Raw genomic sequence first — 17,153 nt, 5'->3', positions numbered from 1 at the left:
GAACCTTGCCATCTGTCCTGCTCACTGGGGCCAGGTCAGAGCAGAGCCAGCTAACAGGTGACTGAGAATCCAGGGCTAGAAGGCCGGATGCTGCAAAGCCGCAAAGGTAGGGGGGGCGGATGAAGCCATTCTCCTTCAGACCTGTTGGGTTTTTTAAAACGTAAGGTACAGGGCCTGGATATAGCTCAGTTGGTAGAATTATTTACCTAGCATGCACAAAGCCCTGTGTTCAAGCCCCAGCCCCACATAAAGCCACAAGGTGGCAATCCTAGCACTCAGGCAAGCAGGCAGATAGATGCTGTCCTAGTTAGGACTTCTATTGCTGTGATAAAACACTGTGACCAAAAGTAACTCAGGGCAGAAAGGGCTTATTTTGCTTACACCTCCAGGTAACAGTTCATCACTGAGGGAGGTCAGGGCAGGAAGTCAAGCCGAACAAGAATCTGGAGACAGGTGCTGATGCAGAGGCCGTGGAGAAGTGCTGCTTACTGGCTTGCTCTTCCAAGCTTGCTCAGCCTGCTTTCTTATACAACCCAGGACCACCAGTCCAGGGCTAACACCGCCCACAGTGGGCTGGCCCTCTCACGTCAATCATTAATCAAGAAAACGCTCTGCAGGCTTTCCCACAGGCCAAGCTGGTAGGGACACTTTCTTTTCTTTTCCTTTCTTTCTTTCTTTCTTTCTTTCTTTCTTTCTTTCTTTCTTTCTTTCTTTCTTTCTTTCTTTTTTTTTTTTTTTTTTTGAGACAGGGTTTCTCCATGTAACCATGGCTGTCCAGAAACTCGCTCTGTAGACCAGGCTGGCCTCGAACTCACAAGAGATCCTCCTGCCTCTGCCTCCTGAGTGCTGGGATTAAAGGCATGTGCCACCACTGCCGGGCAGTAGAGACATTTTCTAAGTTGAGGTTCCCACATCCAAAATGACTCTAGCTTGTGTCAAATTGACATAAAAACTAACCAGGACAATTAATCCCTTGTCATCTTAGATACACATAACTGTCAAATCATACCTTCCTTTCTAGTTCACCCCAAGAGCTCATATTAATAACATCACAGTATAAAACATTTCAACTTTTGCCGGGCGGTGGTGGCGCACGCCTTTAATCCCAGCACTCGGGGGGCAGAGCCAGGCAGATCTCTGTGAGTCTGAGGCCAGCCTGGTCCATAGAGCGAGATCCAGGACAGGAACCAAAACTACACGGAGAAACCCTGTCTCGAAAAACAAAAACAAAACAAAACAAAACAAAAAAAGTTCAGTGCTTAGCCAGGCAGTGGTGATGCACATCTTTAATCCCAGCACTCAGGAAGCAGAGGCAGGCTAGTCTCTGTATGTTCAAGGCCAGCCTGGTCTACAGAGTGAGATACAGGACAGCTAGGACTACACTGTCTCTAAAAGCCAATAAAACAAAAACCAAAATTCCACACTTGACATCCGGGACCTCTGGTCGTCCGGGCTCTGCAGGACCCAGCATCAAGCTCACATTTCAGGCCTACCATCTGCAGCATACACAACTTGTCCAGTAGGCTCAGATCAGCTCCACTGCGTGGCTACTGCTGTCCTCGGCACTCATCCATGGTCCTGGCATCTCCAAAAACACTGAGGTCTCCGCAACTGGGCTGCACCTTCATCAGGAACCTTTTCTAGGCTCTCGTCTAGGACTCCGACTGCCGTGGAGTGCCAAGCCTCGACTTCTCTCCATCCCTTCAGTCCTGGGGCTTTGCCTGTCACTGAGGACACATCTTCACCAATGGCCTCCTCTGACATGTCTTCAGAACTTCAGCCCTGCCACTCAGTGCCAAGCCTCAGCTGCTCTCCATGACCCCTTCATGCCTTCAAAGCCAGTACCTACTGGGTGAATCTTACCATACCAAAATTGGCTGCCATCGGGAAGTTCTCTGGAGTGCAGCCTGTGTGTGCTGACCCTGAGGAAACACTTCCCAGAAGAGTCCGCCTCATGGAGGCCAGTCTCTCTCCTCTTTGGTTTTCTTTGTTTTTGTTTGTTTGTTTATTGACTTGTTTGTTTGTTTGGTTGGTTTTTTGAGGGTTTCTCTGTGTATCCCTGGCTGGCCTGGAACTTCGAAGACCAGACTAGCCTTAAACTCAGAGAGATCCGCCTGCCTCTGCCTTCTGATTGTTGGAATTAAAAATATGCACCATCACTGCCCAGCACTTTAGTGGTTCTTAATTCAAAATATCACATGAATGGGCTTCCTAAAGTGCGGAGAGGAATGGGATGCTGAGATGAAGCCACCCACAAGCCGAGAAGAATGGACAGCCGAATTCCAAAAACACCAACAATTTCTAGAATTTAAAATCCTGAATCATGACAGGACACTGGTGGAATTCAGGTTTATCTGGTACATGGACTACTCTCACCGAATGTGAGATCGAGCTGTAGACCTCGTGAACATCCTACTTCACAATTGAGTCAGATACGCTAAGCCTGACTTCAGATAGGCTGAAGATGATGCCCCAATGCTGCGGAGAAACCTCAAGTGACTGTCCAGGCAGCTGGCTGTTTCTGTCAACTCACATTTTTTTTTTTTGGAAGCCACTTGTTTGTACTTCCTGTTTTACTAGGTAATATTATTTCCTTCTTGGGTCTCTAAGGGAGGTGAAGATTAGATAGTTATAGTTATAGTTAGTTGAAGATTAGATAGTTATAGTTAGTTGAAGATTAGATAGTTATAGTTTTCCTTGTTAAGAAAATGTGGTGATATTTTATTTGTGCTGAAATGTGATATTTCATTTGTATGTTAATAAAGTTTGCCTAGAGATCAGAGATCACAGTCAGCCATAAACAGAAGTCAGGTGGTGGCAGCACACACCCTTAATCCCTATCACATGTGTGTTCAAGGACACAGCCAAAAATGGTGACGTGACACACGCCTTTAATCCCAGTACCAACCATAGAGTATACAATGCCAGTATACAACCTGGAGGTCTGTATAGACAGGCAGTGACAAGGAAGTGATGTGGCTGGGCTTAGAGCCAATGAGAAGGCAGAAGAGAAAAGCAATAAAGGCACAGTTTAGACAGGAAGAGGCTCTCTTGGGTAGCTATGGCGAGGTGGTAGCTAAGGTTAGTTGGTGGCTATTACTCTGATCTCTATGGCTTGCACCTCTGTATTTGGCTCTGAGTTTCTTATTTAATAAGACTGTTTAGAAATTCGTCTACACTAAAGTCTCTGAGGGACTCTCAAACTTCCTATTAAATTTTACATGGCTTCCGTTGTCTAAATTTCTCCCAACACTCTTATCTTCCAAGCTAACATAGAACAATCCACTGATTCAACAATCTATGAAACCTGAGCACTCATTGGCTTTCCACCCAGAAGTTCAAATGCTACCACAAGCCTCCCCAAAACACACGGTCAAGTCTGTCAATACCTCACTCCGAGAACTGCTTTCTCCCTTAGTGTAATGATGTGGCCCGCCGGAGGCCTTGGCGGGTTCTGGAACAAGGTGCCCCAAGGCTCGTGAGACATACCATGTGGGCACCGTAGACAGTGGAAAGTTACTCACACCGCAGACACAACGTCCACGTGGCAAGTTTATTTTTAAGGGGAGGGGCCAGGGAAGGAAGGGAAAGCGGGCAGGGCCTAAAAGAAGAAGAGAAAGAGGAAAGGAAGGAAAGACACAGAGGAGGTGTACCCTACCTCTAGCGCGAGGGGGGAGAGAGAGAGCAAAAGGAGAGGAGTTTTTTTCTTGAAGGGACCGTAGGACGTCAGGAGGATGCCGGATGGGTCCCCAAGGGGCGAGTCAGAATACTAACATTCCTCTGTTTTGATTATTATGAGAAGGTGAGTTATGGACAGTGAGCGGGATAGGTGGGTAGGGAATCGGGGCCCAAATTTTCAAGACTGCTCCCTGCTGATCTGGGGACAAAGTGGGGAGGAGGAAGTTGGGAGGTGTGAGTGAAGAAGCATTCACGCCAAATCAGGGGTACAGGAGCCATTGCCCCTGCTGTCTCTCTGGAGGTGGAAATGCCTCTATCCATCCTGTAAAAAGTGTCAACGAATTAGGAGATAACAGAGTTGATGAGTGGGCATGTGGGTGAAGTTAACCTGTCAATATTCACCTGGTTGGCATCCTCAGTTGGTGGTTGGCATCCTTGGAGCTGATGCAGGGGTTGGTGGTGTATCTGAAGAGCCCCTGAGGGTTAGTCCTGGCACAAGTCTGGCAGGAGGGGTGGACCTATGCAGGAGCCTGTAAGTGTATAAAACAACTGGAACAGATTCACATCTTGGTGTCATAACAAAAGCTATGGCTTTGGGTGAAAAGGTACCCATTTCCTGGCTTCAGCCCAGTGAAACATAACCAGGGGAAATTTAATGAATGGAAGTGGTTGAGTGAGTGAAGGAGCAGGGAGGCTTCCCTAAACACCATCAGATCTGAGAAGGATATGTAAAAAGTTACATTGAAAGCTGTTCTGTGAGTTTATCTGATCTGGTAACAAGGTAAATTGTGTCTAGACCTAGTAGTAGCCCTGGGAGAGGGAGACCTGTGAATTTTCTATAGAGAATGAGAAGGCAGCTGAAGCAAAGCCTGGTCATCAAATGGAATCAGAGATCTGAAAAGGATAAATCATATCTGAGTGCAGACCAAGCAGCTTTTGAATCTATTAAAAATGACAGGGACCAGTCCATACCCAGGTCTCCATATCATTGGAGGCAGAAGCATCAGAACAGCATCAATCTTCAGCCACCAGGTCCATAAGGTGGGGGTTTTTCCTATGAAAAGGGACATGGGGAAGACTGATCTTACTTTGTCTAGGCAAAATGGGTACAATCAATTCTCCGATGTCCTGCTGTTTGTCCACAGTCTGGCTGGGTCCTGGAGGCAGGTGTCATATTAGGGCATCTTGCCCAGAGTTCAGCGTTACCATCATCCAGGTGGAGACATTATGGTGCCCTGTAATCTTCTTCGGAGACCTTGGGTCACTGTTAGGATCTGGGAGTCTCTGTCTGATACAATAAGCTTTATGATCAACATTTTAAATGCCATATTCTGCAGATCTCTAAGGATTTGAGGACAGCCTGCCTATTAGGTATGTATGGCTGGCTATCAGCTAGTATTCCTTAAGTCCCCAATATCTTAGCAGCTTCCATAGGCCTAGGATTTACTGTCTCCTGAGAAGGGAAGGCAAAGAAGAGTGACAGGAGAAAGATCTGAAAGCTGAATGGGAACAGGAGAAAGGGGGCTTGTGAGTCAGAGTGTGACCCAACTCTGAGAAAAGGACCCTCTTGGGGGACCAGAAACTCCATCATAGGATATATATCTTGTTTATCAAATACCTTATTTACATTCTCAGATCTTTAAAGGTGTTTGAGGACTGGGGGAACAAAAGCTGTTGGCTATTGGCTTAACTTTAAGAGCATATATAAGTTAAATCTGGGTATACAACTTTTCCAATTAGTTACAGCTTACCAATTATAACAAAAGCAAGAAGATTTAGTCTCTAGTTTTCAGCTGTGGTTCTAAGATATGTAAGGCGAGTTTTAATATTGCAAACAATTTAGTTTTAATATAACAGAAAGATGTACAAACTTTTCCTGGGAAACTGTGTCAGATGACCAACTTAAAAGACATTTCCCGACCATAACGCAGCTCCTACCAGGTCAAGCAGCCCACTGTCTGGAGAAGGAGCTGCAGCTGCCAGCCATGTGGCCGTCTACGTCATGATGGGGTCATCAGCCACGATGGGGGAGAGCCATGTGGTTGTTGCTTAAAACATATTTGTTTGTTTGTTTTCCTTTTAAATAGGTAAATCTAAGTCATAAGGGAGGGAGAAGGATGAAAGTGGAGAATTTTTTCTTGGTTCCCTGACTGTCTGACCCAAGAAATACTGAGGCCAGTCTCACATCCAGAGGGGTGGTCAGAGGCAAGTAGCTCCGCCAGAGACCGCCAAAGTGTCGGTATTGAATGAAGGAAAAAGCAGACTTGTTACAGGTGGGAGGGAGCAGACCTGCCCTGGGTACCTGTTGATGGTGTGCCGCCAAGCAAACAAGCCATATGCAGTAGAGTTAGTGGAAGAGGTCTGAGGGATGAGGGACGAGGGAAGAAAAAGAATGAAAGACAGCGACAGAGTTGGGGCAGGCCCTGATCACTCACAGAAGTCATAAATGTCCTGGAAAATTAGGGTTCCCATGGAGGAGAGGGGAAAAGGAATCCCTACAGGCTGTAGCCGTGGGCATCCCCAGGGCTAAGAGGGAGGACAGAGCAAGGACCAAGCCATCGAAAAGGGCCATCTCTACACTCACCGGGGTTGGCTTAGCCTGGCTAAACCAGGGTTTTCGAGGAGGTCAGCGGGAACAAACTGAGTTCCGAGAGGGGTGTCATCCACAGGAAAAGGTCAGGGATCGTGCAGGGGGTGTAACAACCCAGTTGAAACTTACGCGATTGCCGCTGGTGGATGGGGTGGTGAGCAATCCGGTGAGTCGGGTCTGTTGTGGGCTGACTGGTCCTGGATCCTGGCATTCAAAGGACTGCCAGGAGGGTCTATCTGAGTCATGGCACCAATGTAATGAATGATACGGCTCGCAGGAGGCTTTGGCAGGTTTGGACCAAGGTGCCCGGAGCTGGAGCTGGGTCCGTCATGTGGGCCATGGCGGACAGTGGAGAGTTACTCACATGACAGATGCAACGTCCAGGGGCCATTATGGGGGAGGGGAGAGGGAATGGAGGGGAGGAGGGAAGAGAGAGAGAGAGGGAGAGAGAGAGGGAGAGAGAGAGAGAGAGAGAGAGAGAAAGAGAGATGGGGAGAGAAAGAAAGCGAAGGGGGAGGAGTTTTTTCTTAAAGGGAAAGTAGGATGGCGTCAGGAGGACGCTGGGCCGGTCCCCAAGGGGCGGTTCAGAACACTAACAGTCTTGACACTGGCTGATTTTGGCTCAGTTCATGTTGGAGAAATCAGGACATCAAGACCCCGAGGCAGCTAGTCACATTGTATATTAAGTCAAGCTGTAGAAGCAGGACCAGGCATGGTGGCACATGCCTTTAGCCCCAGCACTTGGGAGACGTAGAAGCAACTGGTCTACATGGTGAGATCCTGTCTTATAAACAGAAGGAATGACACATTGCAGCTCCCAGTGCCACTAAGATGCATGAAGGGACGATGGGGAGGTGGGAAAGATGGAGGATGGAAGTGGGTTTTTTGTTTGCTTTTGTTCATTTTTAATTAATATTCTTATTTGTACTTTTTATTTCTTATTTGTATTATTTCTTTTTAAGTTTTTCTTTGGCAGGGGATACTACAAGGGTGGATACCGAGGGACTGGGAAATGAGTGAGACTGGGGTGCATGATGTAAAATTACCAAAGAATCAACAAAAATTATGTTAAAAAAGAAGAAGAAGAAGAGGAGGAGGAGGAGGAGGAAGCCAGGTGGTGGTGGCACATGCTTTTAATGCCAGCACTTGGGAAGCAGAGGCCAGCCTGGTCTACAGAGTGAGTTCCAGGACAGCCCTACACAGAGAAACAAACAAGCAAACAAACAAACAAACAAACAAAAAAAAAAGGAGAGAGAATGGAGGAGGATTAGGGGCTGGAAAATGGCCCAGCTGTTAAGAGTCTTCATTGCTCTTGCAGAGGACTTGAGTTCCATTTCAGTACTCACATTGAATGGAGTACAACCACCTGTAATTCTGTAATTTTGGCTCCAAGGGACCAATGACTTCTTGTGGCCTCCATGAGCACCTGCATCACACACACACACACACACACACACACACACACACAGAGAGAGAGAGAGAGAGAGAGAGAGAGAGAGAGAGAGAGAGAGAGAGAAATAAAGTGTAAAATGCAGAGGAGGAGAGATACGCTGCTGCACAATCTGCTTTCTCTTTTCACTCAGTCCAGAACTCACCCCATGGAATGATGTTGTCTCTAACAACTACAGCCATTGTCTTGCGGCAACTTTAAACTAGCTTGAATTCTCTTCTTCAATAAACTGCAAATTTATATATCTCTCTGCCTGACTTTTTGCCCCTTTTCACTGCAGACTTGTGTGAGTACACAAAACAGTAACCATTCTACAGCCTGAATGCTCTCTGTCTTAAATTTCCTCCATCAGGCCTGGTGGTGGTGGCACACACCTTTAATCCCAGCACTCAGGAGGCAGAGGCAGGCGGATCTCTGTGAGTTCGAGGCCAGTCTGGTCTACAGAGTGAGTTCCAGGACAGGTGCAAAGATACACAGAGAAACCCTGTCTCAAAAAAGAAAAGAAAGAAAGAAAGAAAGAAAGAAAGAAAGAAAGAAAGAAAGAAAGAAAGAAGGAAAATTCCTCCATCAAAAAAATGAGGCCATTCCCTTTCCATTCAATCTCACTCTAGTTCTTAGGATGTGAACCAAATTCAGGTATATTCCTTGCCGGAATGTCACATGAATGGCCCCTAGCCTAGTTTCTAATAGATTCCTGTTCACCTCCGAAACCTCACGAGCCCCTCCAATGTCCACATTTCTCTTGGCATTCCTGTCTTCCAGTTTTCCACAAGAAGGGCCCATTAAGCTCTATGTGTAGCATGTTATTATGCAGTAGCGCTGTGTTATTCATTAAGCAGCGCTGTTTACTGTGCGAGAAAAGCCACGAGGTATGACAAAACCCACTATAAGAGTTTATTGGGGGCAGGAGACAGAAGGGGGTGCTTAGGCCTATGGAAATGACTGTACAGGAAGAGAGAGAAGGGATAAAATGAAACCCACTTTTTATATGTTCCCCCTGCACATGCGCATATGGGCTTACACAGCTATGCCACACATGTGCATGGATTGCATGATCACGCTGTGCGCAGATTACATAGGACATAAGGCTCTGGAATGACTAAGCCTCTTGCTTGGCTACTGGACAGCGCACGTGTGGTCATGTAGCTGGGGGAGTGGCCAGGAATTCTATCATAGCACCTCTGGATTTTTATAGCACATAGCTGCAGACTCTTCCCTATTCTTTTCTCAAACTGAGGGATTTGGAGGTTAGATCGATTCCCTTGGTAGGCAGACAGATAGGGAGAGAGACCATGATGAGGTAATAAGGATGGCAAACTTCCAGGATGGCTGGCTTCTTCTTCCCCTTCTTCCTGAGACAAAAGCCTGACAGCTTAACACAAAGGCCCTTTGTCCTGCCTGCAGGCTCCCTGTGACGGAGTGACTCAAGTTCAAGGCTGCATCAGGACGTGTTTACACAGCCATCCTGGCTTTCACCAAATCCGCCACCCCTAAAGTAGGAAAGGAAAATCCTTCAGAGACTAACAAGAGACTAGATTTGGGGATTCCTGAGTTCCCTTTTGCTTTGCAAATGGCCTTTTTCTCTGGGTGCCAGCTGCACACGTGTCCTCACCCCAAAGAAACCTCTTTCTCAGCTGCTGACTCTGTCTGCTGCTGACTCTGTGCTCCAGCTTTCTCTGCCGCTCTCTGTTGAGCTCAAGATTTTTCCTGCCTTTTAATTTTTTGGGGGGGGTGGGGTGGGGAATGGGTTTCAAGACAGGATTCCTCTGTGTAGCCCTGGCTGTCCTGGAACTCGCTCTGTAGACAAGGCTGGCCTTGAACTCACAGTGATCCACCTGCCTCTACCTCCTCAAGGGCTGAGATTAAAGTCATGTGTCACCACAGCCCCGGCTTTTTTTTTTTTTTCTTTTGATTGCCTTTTAATTCTTTAACTGGTAGAGAATATAAACCCCATCAAGACCCCTAGATGGTAACAAAACCAGTTCCAAAGGCCTAAAGAACCTGTGGTTAGGTTCACTTATTAATAAAGAGTCTTATTAATAAAATCAAACCTGGAGCCAGTTATTGGGGTGAAATGCTGGATGGTCAGAGAGACAGAACAAGCCACAGCTAACCTCACCTGGCCAACTTCTCAGCTGGTCTTGTTTCCTCAGACTGGAAGCCTCTGAGTCCTCATATCCGAATGGCTCTCAGCTGAACTGTGCTGCTAGAAGCCTGAAAGCTTAACCAGCCAAATGCCTCTAGTTTCTGGTCCTCACGCCTTATATACCTTTCTGCTTTCTACCACCATTCCCTGGGATTAAAGGTGTGTGTCACCATGCCTGGCCGTTTCCAATGTGGCCTTGAACTCACAGATCCAGAGGGATTTCACCTCTGGAATGCTAGGATTAAAGGTGTGAGTGCCACCATTTTCTAGCCTTTGTACCTAGTGGCTGTTCTGTCTCTGACCCCAGATAAGTTTATTAGGGTACACAATATTTTGGGGAACACGATACCACCACATTTCCCTTTTTTGTCTAAAATTTAAAAAAGCTTATAACTAATACAAGAAAAATTATGTCCAATAAGTATATACAATATACACAGTCAAGATTACATTAACAATGTCCAGTCCATCAACATTTGACAGATTCAGACAAAAATTTTCATTACTTATCTTATTTAAAACAAGTAATTCCTTTTTAAAAGTAGATTCCATAATCTTCCTTTTTTTATCTTATCATATCCATATTTTCTTTTTTCTTTTCATAATAGATTCAGTAATCTACCTTTTGTCATTTTTATATCTTCCCCCTTTTCTTTTCAGTGTAGATTCAGTGATCTACCCATTTATCCTATTATTTCTTTATCTTTTTTCTCAGAGTAGATTCAATGATCTATCTCATATCTATATTCTCTTTTTCTTTTTGCTTTCTAGGGGTGAAGATATCTTTAGGGAATCTTGAAAAGAAAATTTTTGGGTTAATTGTCAAGTCCTGTATCATTTGTCCAGTCGCTGCATAATGAGAAAGTGCAGGGCTTGTTTCAAGTCCTTGTTCATGCAGTCTGTCAGGCTGGATCATCTCAGCTAGTCATCTCAAAATTGTCCTAAGCAGTTTGTAGTCCAAAGTCTCACACTCAGTAGCCATTTTCTGGATTATATGCTTGTCTTATTGCTATGACAAAATACTTGCCAACAGCGATTTTAAGAACAAAGAGTTTCTTTGGCTCACAGTTCAAGAGTGCACTCTACATGGTAGAGAAGTCCCCTCGGCAGGTGCAGCAGGCAGCTAGCTGCGTTGCATCCACGATCAAGAAGCAGGGTGAAGTAAATGTTCAGGAAAGCTGGCTTTCTCCTGTTTATTCTGGGATCCGACCCATAGAGTGTGCCGCTTATAGTTAAGGTCTTCCCACCTCACACAACCTACTGTAGATAATTGCCTGAGAGCATGCCCAGAGGCTGATCTCCTCTGTAGTCTAGATTCTACCAAGTTGACATTGGTAACCATCAGTCTGTACTTCATCTTTCACTTCAAAGAGTGAACTTAAAACAAACAAACAAACAAAAAAACAAGGCAAGTGGTGGAGGTGCACACCTTTAATCCCAGCACTCAGGAGGCAGAGGCAGGTGGATCTCTATGTGTTAAGCCAGCCAGTTCCAGACAGCCAGGGCTATGTATATAGCTTGTCTCAAAAACAAACAAACAAAACAAAAAATTTTGAGACAGGATCTTTTTGAGTTGCTTAGGTTGGCTTCAAACTTGAGATCCCCTGCCTCAGTTTGGTGATTCAAATGAGATGTCTCCGATTGATTGCACTGTTTGTGGGGGTTTTCATAGATGTTTCTGTCCCCCAATAGTAGGTTTCTCCACAGATGCAGTAAGACAGATCAAGCTGAACTGAAAAAGTGTAACAACAGGTTTATTTGAGCAAAGCAACTCCCAGGAAGGTTCTCCAGTCCTCAGAGATTGAGGCCAGAGAAACCTCTAGCCCGAACTAAAGCAGGGAAGTTATATAGCTTATAGGCGAGGGGTGATGAACGTGTCCACCACAAGCTGGGTTTGTACCCAAGTACGGTCAAAAGCTGACCAGTTTAGGCATGGAGGAACTGGGCTTTTTTGGTGCCTTCCCTTTGGAGAGTCTCTGAGTGGGCGGGGTTTGGAGAGTCAGGAATGGGGCTTCTCAGACCATGCAGGAGCAAGCTTGAGGTTCCAACCAAACACATTTAGGAGGCCCTCATGGCCTTTCTGAAGGAAGTATGTCAGTGGGGGTAGGCTCGGGGGTTTCAAAGCCTTGAGCCATTCCCAGTGTGTTCTGTCTGTTTCATGCTTGTGGTTCAAGATGTGAGCCCACAGCTTCCTGCTCCTGCTGTCCAGTCTCTGTTCCACCATCATGGACTCTAGCCCTCTGGTACTGTAAGCCCCAACAAACTCTTCTAAAAGTTGCCTCAGTCATATTTTATCAAAGCAACAGAAAAGTAGCTAGTCCACTTTGTTTCCCAAGTTAGGATTATAGGTATGAGCTATGAGCTATCATGCCTCACGGAAGTTAAAATTTCTTGTAACTTAAAAAAAATTGGGGGGAGGGGGCAGACAGGTCTCACTATGTAGCCCTGGCTGCCCTGGAACTCACTATGTAGACCAGGCTGGTCTCTAACTCACAGAGATCTGCCTGTCTCTGCTCCCCAAGTGCTGGGATTAAAGGTGTGCACCATCATGCCTGGATATTAACATTTTAAAAAATTTTGTGTGAGGGTGTATGCGTGTGTGTGGGCATGTGTGCCAACTGAGTGACTGAGGCATGGAATTAGCTCCTGGGACTGGTCTACCAGATACACCAGGAAATGTATGATAGTAAAATGAGTGATGTTCCTTGGATACTAGTATCTGTCATGGCTAAAACGTAAGTGAAAAGAATGCAAAGTTGGACTCTGGGCTGCATCACATCCAGAAGACTGTTTGAGCTCAGGACACCAATCTCAAGGCCACCCACAAAAAAGGAAATTATGTCACAACAACAGAAAGTACTGGGCTGGAGAGAGGGCTCAGAGGTTAAGAGCACTGGCTGTTCTTCCAGAGGTTCTGAGTTCAATTCCCAGCAACCACATGGTGGCTCACAACCATCTGTATTAAGATCTGGCGCCCTCTTCTGGTCTGCAGGGATACACTCAAACAACACTGTATACATAATAAAAAACAAACAAACAAACAAAAAACAGAAAATACGTTATGGGAACACGGTCCTCTGGGAGTGGACTTGTCTGAGAATTTTGAGTGCTTGTGAGAAAACTCCAAGAAAAACAAGACAGAAGTCTTGTGACCTCAGTTTCTTCAAAACACAGAATTGTTCTTGGGATGTGCTTTCATGCCCCTCTGAGGTGTAGCAGACAGAAGTGAGTTTACTTCAGATTATTCACGGTTGCATGCTGTTGTTATCAATTAAATGTTTAGATTATCGTTTATATGTCTCTATGGAAAGACATGGTTTTGACATGTGTGGCTTATTCTTGTGATTGTATACAGCTTGAACCTATGAGAACATTACTTGTGTGACCATTCTTAACCATCGGAGTATGGTATCAAGTCTTGGGCTCTTGATAAAGTTGATTATTGCATGAGACTTTAGTCCACCTCATTTATCAGCTCCATTCTCCCAAGTCCCATCGCCTCTAGAGTGGTGACAGTACTTTTAAGATGTTTAGTCATCAAGAAGATGGCCAGAGTGTCAGGGGGAAGATGGGTGGGGATAGGAAAACCTAGAAACTAGAAAGCCAGTGGTTGGTATGACGAAGTCATCAACCCCTAGGTTCTATCACTAAAGAGGGCAGTAGAGAAATTGCCTTAGAAAAGGTTCTGGGAACTGAAGAGCATGTTTGGGTTGACCTGGGACCCACAGGTTCTCATGAACAGCGTTTGAGAGCTGAATGTGGTCGGAATACACAGGTTATCCCAGGGAGCTGCTAGCTAGGGAGACTTGAGAGAAGCCAGTGAGAAACCAGCTTCCATGACCACTGTCTCCACCTGTGGAGGCTGCACCAAGACGAAACAGTGGGTATGTTCTGCATTGGTAAAATAACAACAACAACAACAATAATAATACCAGACATCTTAAATGCAAATTACCAAGGCCTGAGGGTAGGTGGGGATGAATAAGGGAAGTCATTGAAAGCCAGGAACAAACTGTCCATCTTCTCCGTGTGTTGGACCTTAGTGGAGACTTCTAGGTACCCTACAACCCAGACAGCCTAGAGCCACAGTACTTGTGGTGGCCATCCTACCTCCTAACCTTTTTTTTTTCTCTTTTTGAGACAGAGTCTCAGTAGGTAGCCTTGGCTATCCTGGAACTTGCTATGTAGACCACACTTGCCTTGAACTCATAAAGATCTGTCTGCCTCCACCTCCCAAGCTGGAGGCCAGAGGTGTTGGAGCCTCTGGAATTGGAACTACAGATGGTTGTGAGCTGCCATATAGGTGCTGGACATAGAACCTGGGTGTGCTGGCTGGTTTTATGTCAACTTCTCACAAGCTGGAAAAGACAGAACCTCAGCTGAGAAAATGCCTTCATAAAATCCAGCTGTAGGCAGCAGGCCTGTGAGGCATTTTCTTAATCAGTGATTAATGGGGAGGGCCCAGTGGGTGGTGCCATCCCTGGGCTGGTGGTCCTGGATTCTATAGGAAAGCAGGCTGAGCAAGTCAGCACCCTTCCAAGGCCTGTGTATCATCTCCTGCCTCCAATTCCTACCCGGCTTGAGTTCCTGTCCTGACTTCCTTCCATGATGAACAGTGACATGGAAGTGTAAGCCAAATAAACCCTTTCCTCCCCAACTTGCTTTGGTCATGATATTTCATCACAACGATAGAAACCCTAACTAAGACACTAGGTCTTCTATAAGAGCACCAAGTGCTCTAAACCACTGAGTCATCTCTTCAGGCCTTTCTTCTTGCTACCCCCATCCTCTAGTTGATAATCAGTATAGGCTCCATGTAATCCATTTATGGTTTCCTTTCCCATTCGCACTAGGAAAAAGTGGTCTGGGCACTGGTCCTGTAGATAAACCCTCCCAGGGGTCCAGCTCCACTCCTGGGAGTTGCAGAACCTGTTTAAGCCTGGTCCTTTTCTGACCAGCATCTCTGACTCAATAAACCCTTTATTTCAGAGATCCCTGTTTTGAGTATTTGGTTTAAGAGTGTACAAGCCAGATGGGATTGGTTTACTATAAAACTGGGACCTCAGGTCATGGCCAATGCTGTGGATAAGGAAGGCCCTCTAGCTTGAGGACCCATCTGTGAATTTTTCTGTTGCAAAATGAAGACAGTTCACTAAGTCTTTTATTAATAAGTCACTTATTAAACTTTTATTCCCAGCTTCCCTGGGGCCTAGAAATGTTAGCAGAGTATCAACTAAGTTAACAAGAGATGGACAAAGACTGGAGAGAGTCCTGGGACTCCTCAGCAAAGTTGACATTATAAAAGTTATTATTAAGAAATTAGGTAATTTAGCTGGAGAGATGGCTCAGAGGTTAAGATCACTGGCTGCTCTCCTAGAGTTCCTGAGTTCAATTCCCAGCAACCACACAGTGGCTCACAACCATCTGTAACGAGAGCTGGTGCCCTCTTCTGGTCTGCAGGCAGACATGCAGACAGAATGCTGTATACATAAGAAATAAATAAATCTTAGGAAAGTGGGGGTGGAAGGAATTAGGGGGAAGTTGTAGATGAGTTGGTGTACTTGGACGCATACCCTCTTGATTGTATTAGGTGGTGGACACAGCTTCTGACTGGGGACTGTTCTCTTACCTTGTACTGAAAAACAGAAAGCGTGTAAACTGCCCTTCAAACAGAACTAACTGCAGGCCCAGGGAATTCCTGTGAGCCCACAGTGCAGAGCAGAAGCTGTAGGAGGATAGAGTCTCCATTCGGCAGCCTCAGTGACAGTTGCCGGGACTTCATGAAGAGCCTGTGGTGGCCAGCAGCCATTCTTGGGATTTTGCTCTGGGAGGGAGACTCATTGAGTGAAGGTCATGGTAATCCGGAAACTGAAGCCAGATGGACCAAGCTTCTTGGGGAATGTCAGGGGAACCCTGAGGGGATGCCTGTGTGAGGAAGGGTTCCACAGCAAAGGGGAAGTTCCTGCACAGGGTTACACAGCCTGGTCAAAGGAGGTCCTCCGGAGTGGAGAGCCATTCACACCCAGGACTGCCCAGAGCTGCGTGACGAGGAACTGGGCTCTGTCTGTCCTTAGATGGTGTCCTAGTGAACAGCTCTCTACTGACCATTCAAAGCTTCTAGGTTTGTGAATGTTGCTGCTCTTGCGGAAGGTCGAGACAGTGGTTGACAGCTGTGGGCAGTGGCTACGTAGACTGAAAGGCAGCAGACCCTGGACTACTGAAGGGATGTTCACACGGAGCGTGGCACTGTGGAAATTCTAAGGTCTCGTGAGGTAGAATGCATCCAGAGAACTCTTTTCTTGGTTTGCAAGTAACTGCAACGGACAAGCTGATACATTCCCTGCTACTGATGGTCATCATCTGGGGTCATGCCGCTAGCCGGTGTGGGGACAGCAACAGGGTAAAGAGGGGCAGATCCATAAATGCTCTTCCCACGCCTCAGACAAACTACCAATAGGAACTATCACGTTGGTCAGCAACGGAGACCAAGGCTGTGAGGGATGCAGGCCAGGGTAGTGTGGGTGTATGAGAGCTGCACACAGCTGACCAGTAGAACTGAGTGATGGTTGCCCTGGTGCTGCAAGTGAGTAGGACCAGATACTATTTCCTTTTTTGTTTACTTTTTTTGTTTTTTATTCATTCATTAATTTTTACATCCTTCCACAGGAGGGGCTTATTTACATCCCCTCCCTCCTCTCCTTTCACTCCCTCCCCCCACCTCCGCACTCCCCCCAACCCATCCTCCATATTGGCTCAGAAAGGGGCAGGCCTCCCATGGGCATCAGCAAAGCTTGGTGTATCAGGCTGCCATAAGACCAAGCACCTCCCCTGTATGCAGCCTGGGCAAGGTAATCCAGCATGGGGAAAAGGTTCCCAAGAGCCAGCCAGAGCACCAGGGAGTCCTGCTGAGGAGAGGGAGGAAGGATTGTAGGAGCCAAGGGGGTCAGGGACTTCGGGAGGAAAACCCACAGAAATGGCCAGCCTGGCTCATAGGGGCTCACAGAGTCTGAACCAACAACCAGGGAGGCTGCATGGGACTGACCTAGGCCCTCTGCATATGTGTGACCGTTGTGTAGCTTGGTCTTCTTGTGGGACTCCTGGCAATGGGAGCTGGGCTGTCACTGGTTTGTTTGTTTGTTTTTGAAACAGGATTTCTTTGTGTAACCCTGGCTGTTCTGGAAGTCACTCTGTAGACAAGGCTGGTCTCAAACTCACAGAGATCTGCCTGCCTCTGCCTCCTAAGTGCTGGAATTAAAGGTGTGCGCCACCACTGTCCATCTCAGCTCCTA

Source organism: Peromyscus eremicus, chromosome 4 (assembly GCF_949786415.1).
Source record: "Peromyscus eremicus chromosome 4, PerEre_H2_v1, whole genome shotgun sequence".
Classification (NCBI taxonomy): domain Eukaryota; kingdom Metazoa; phylum Chordata; class Mammalia; order Rodentia; family Cricetidae; genus Peromyscus; species Peromyscus eremicus.
Note: the sequence above shows the minus strand (reverse complement) of the source record.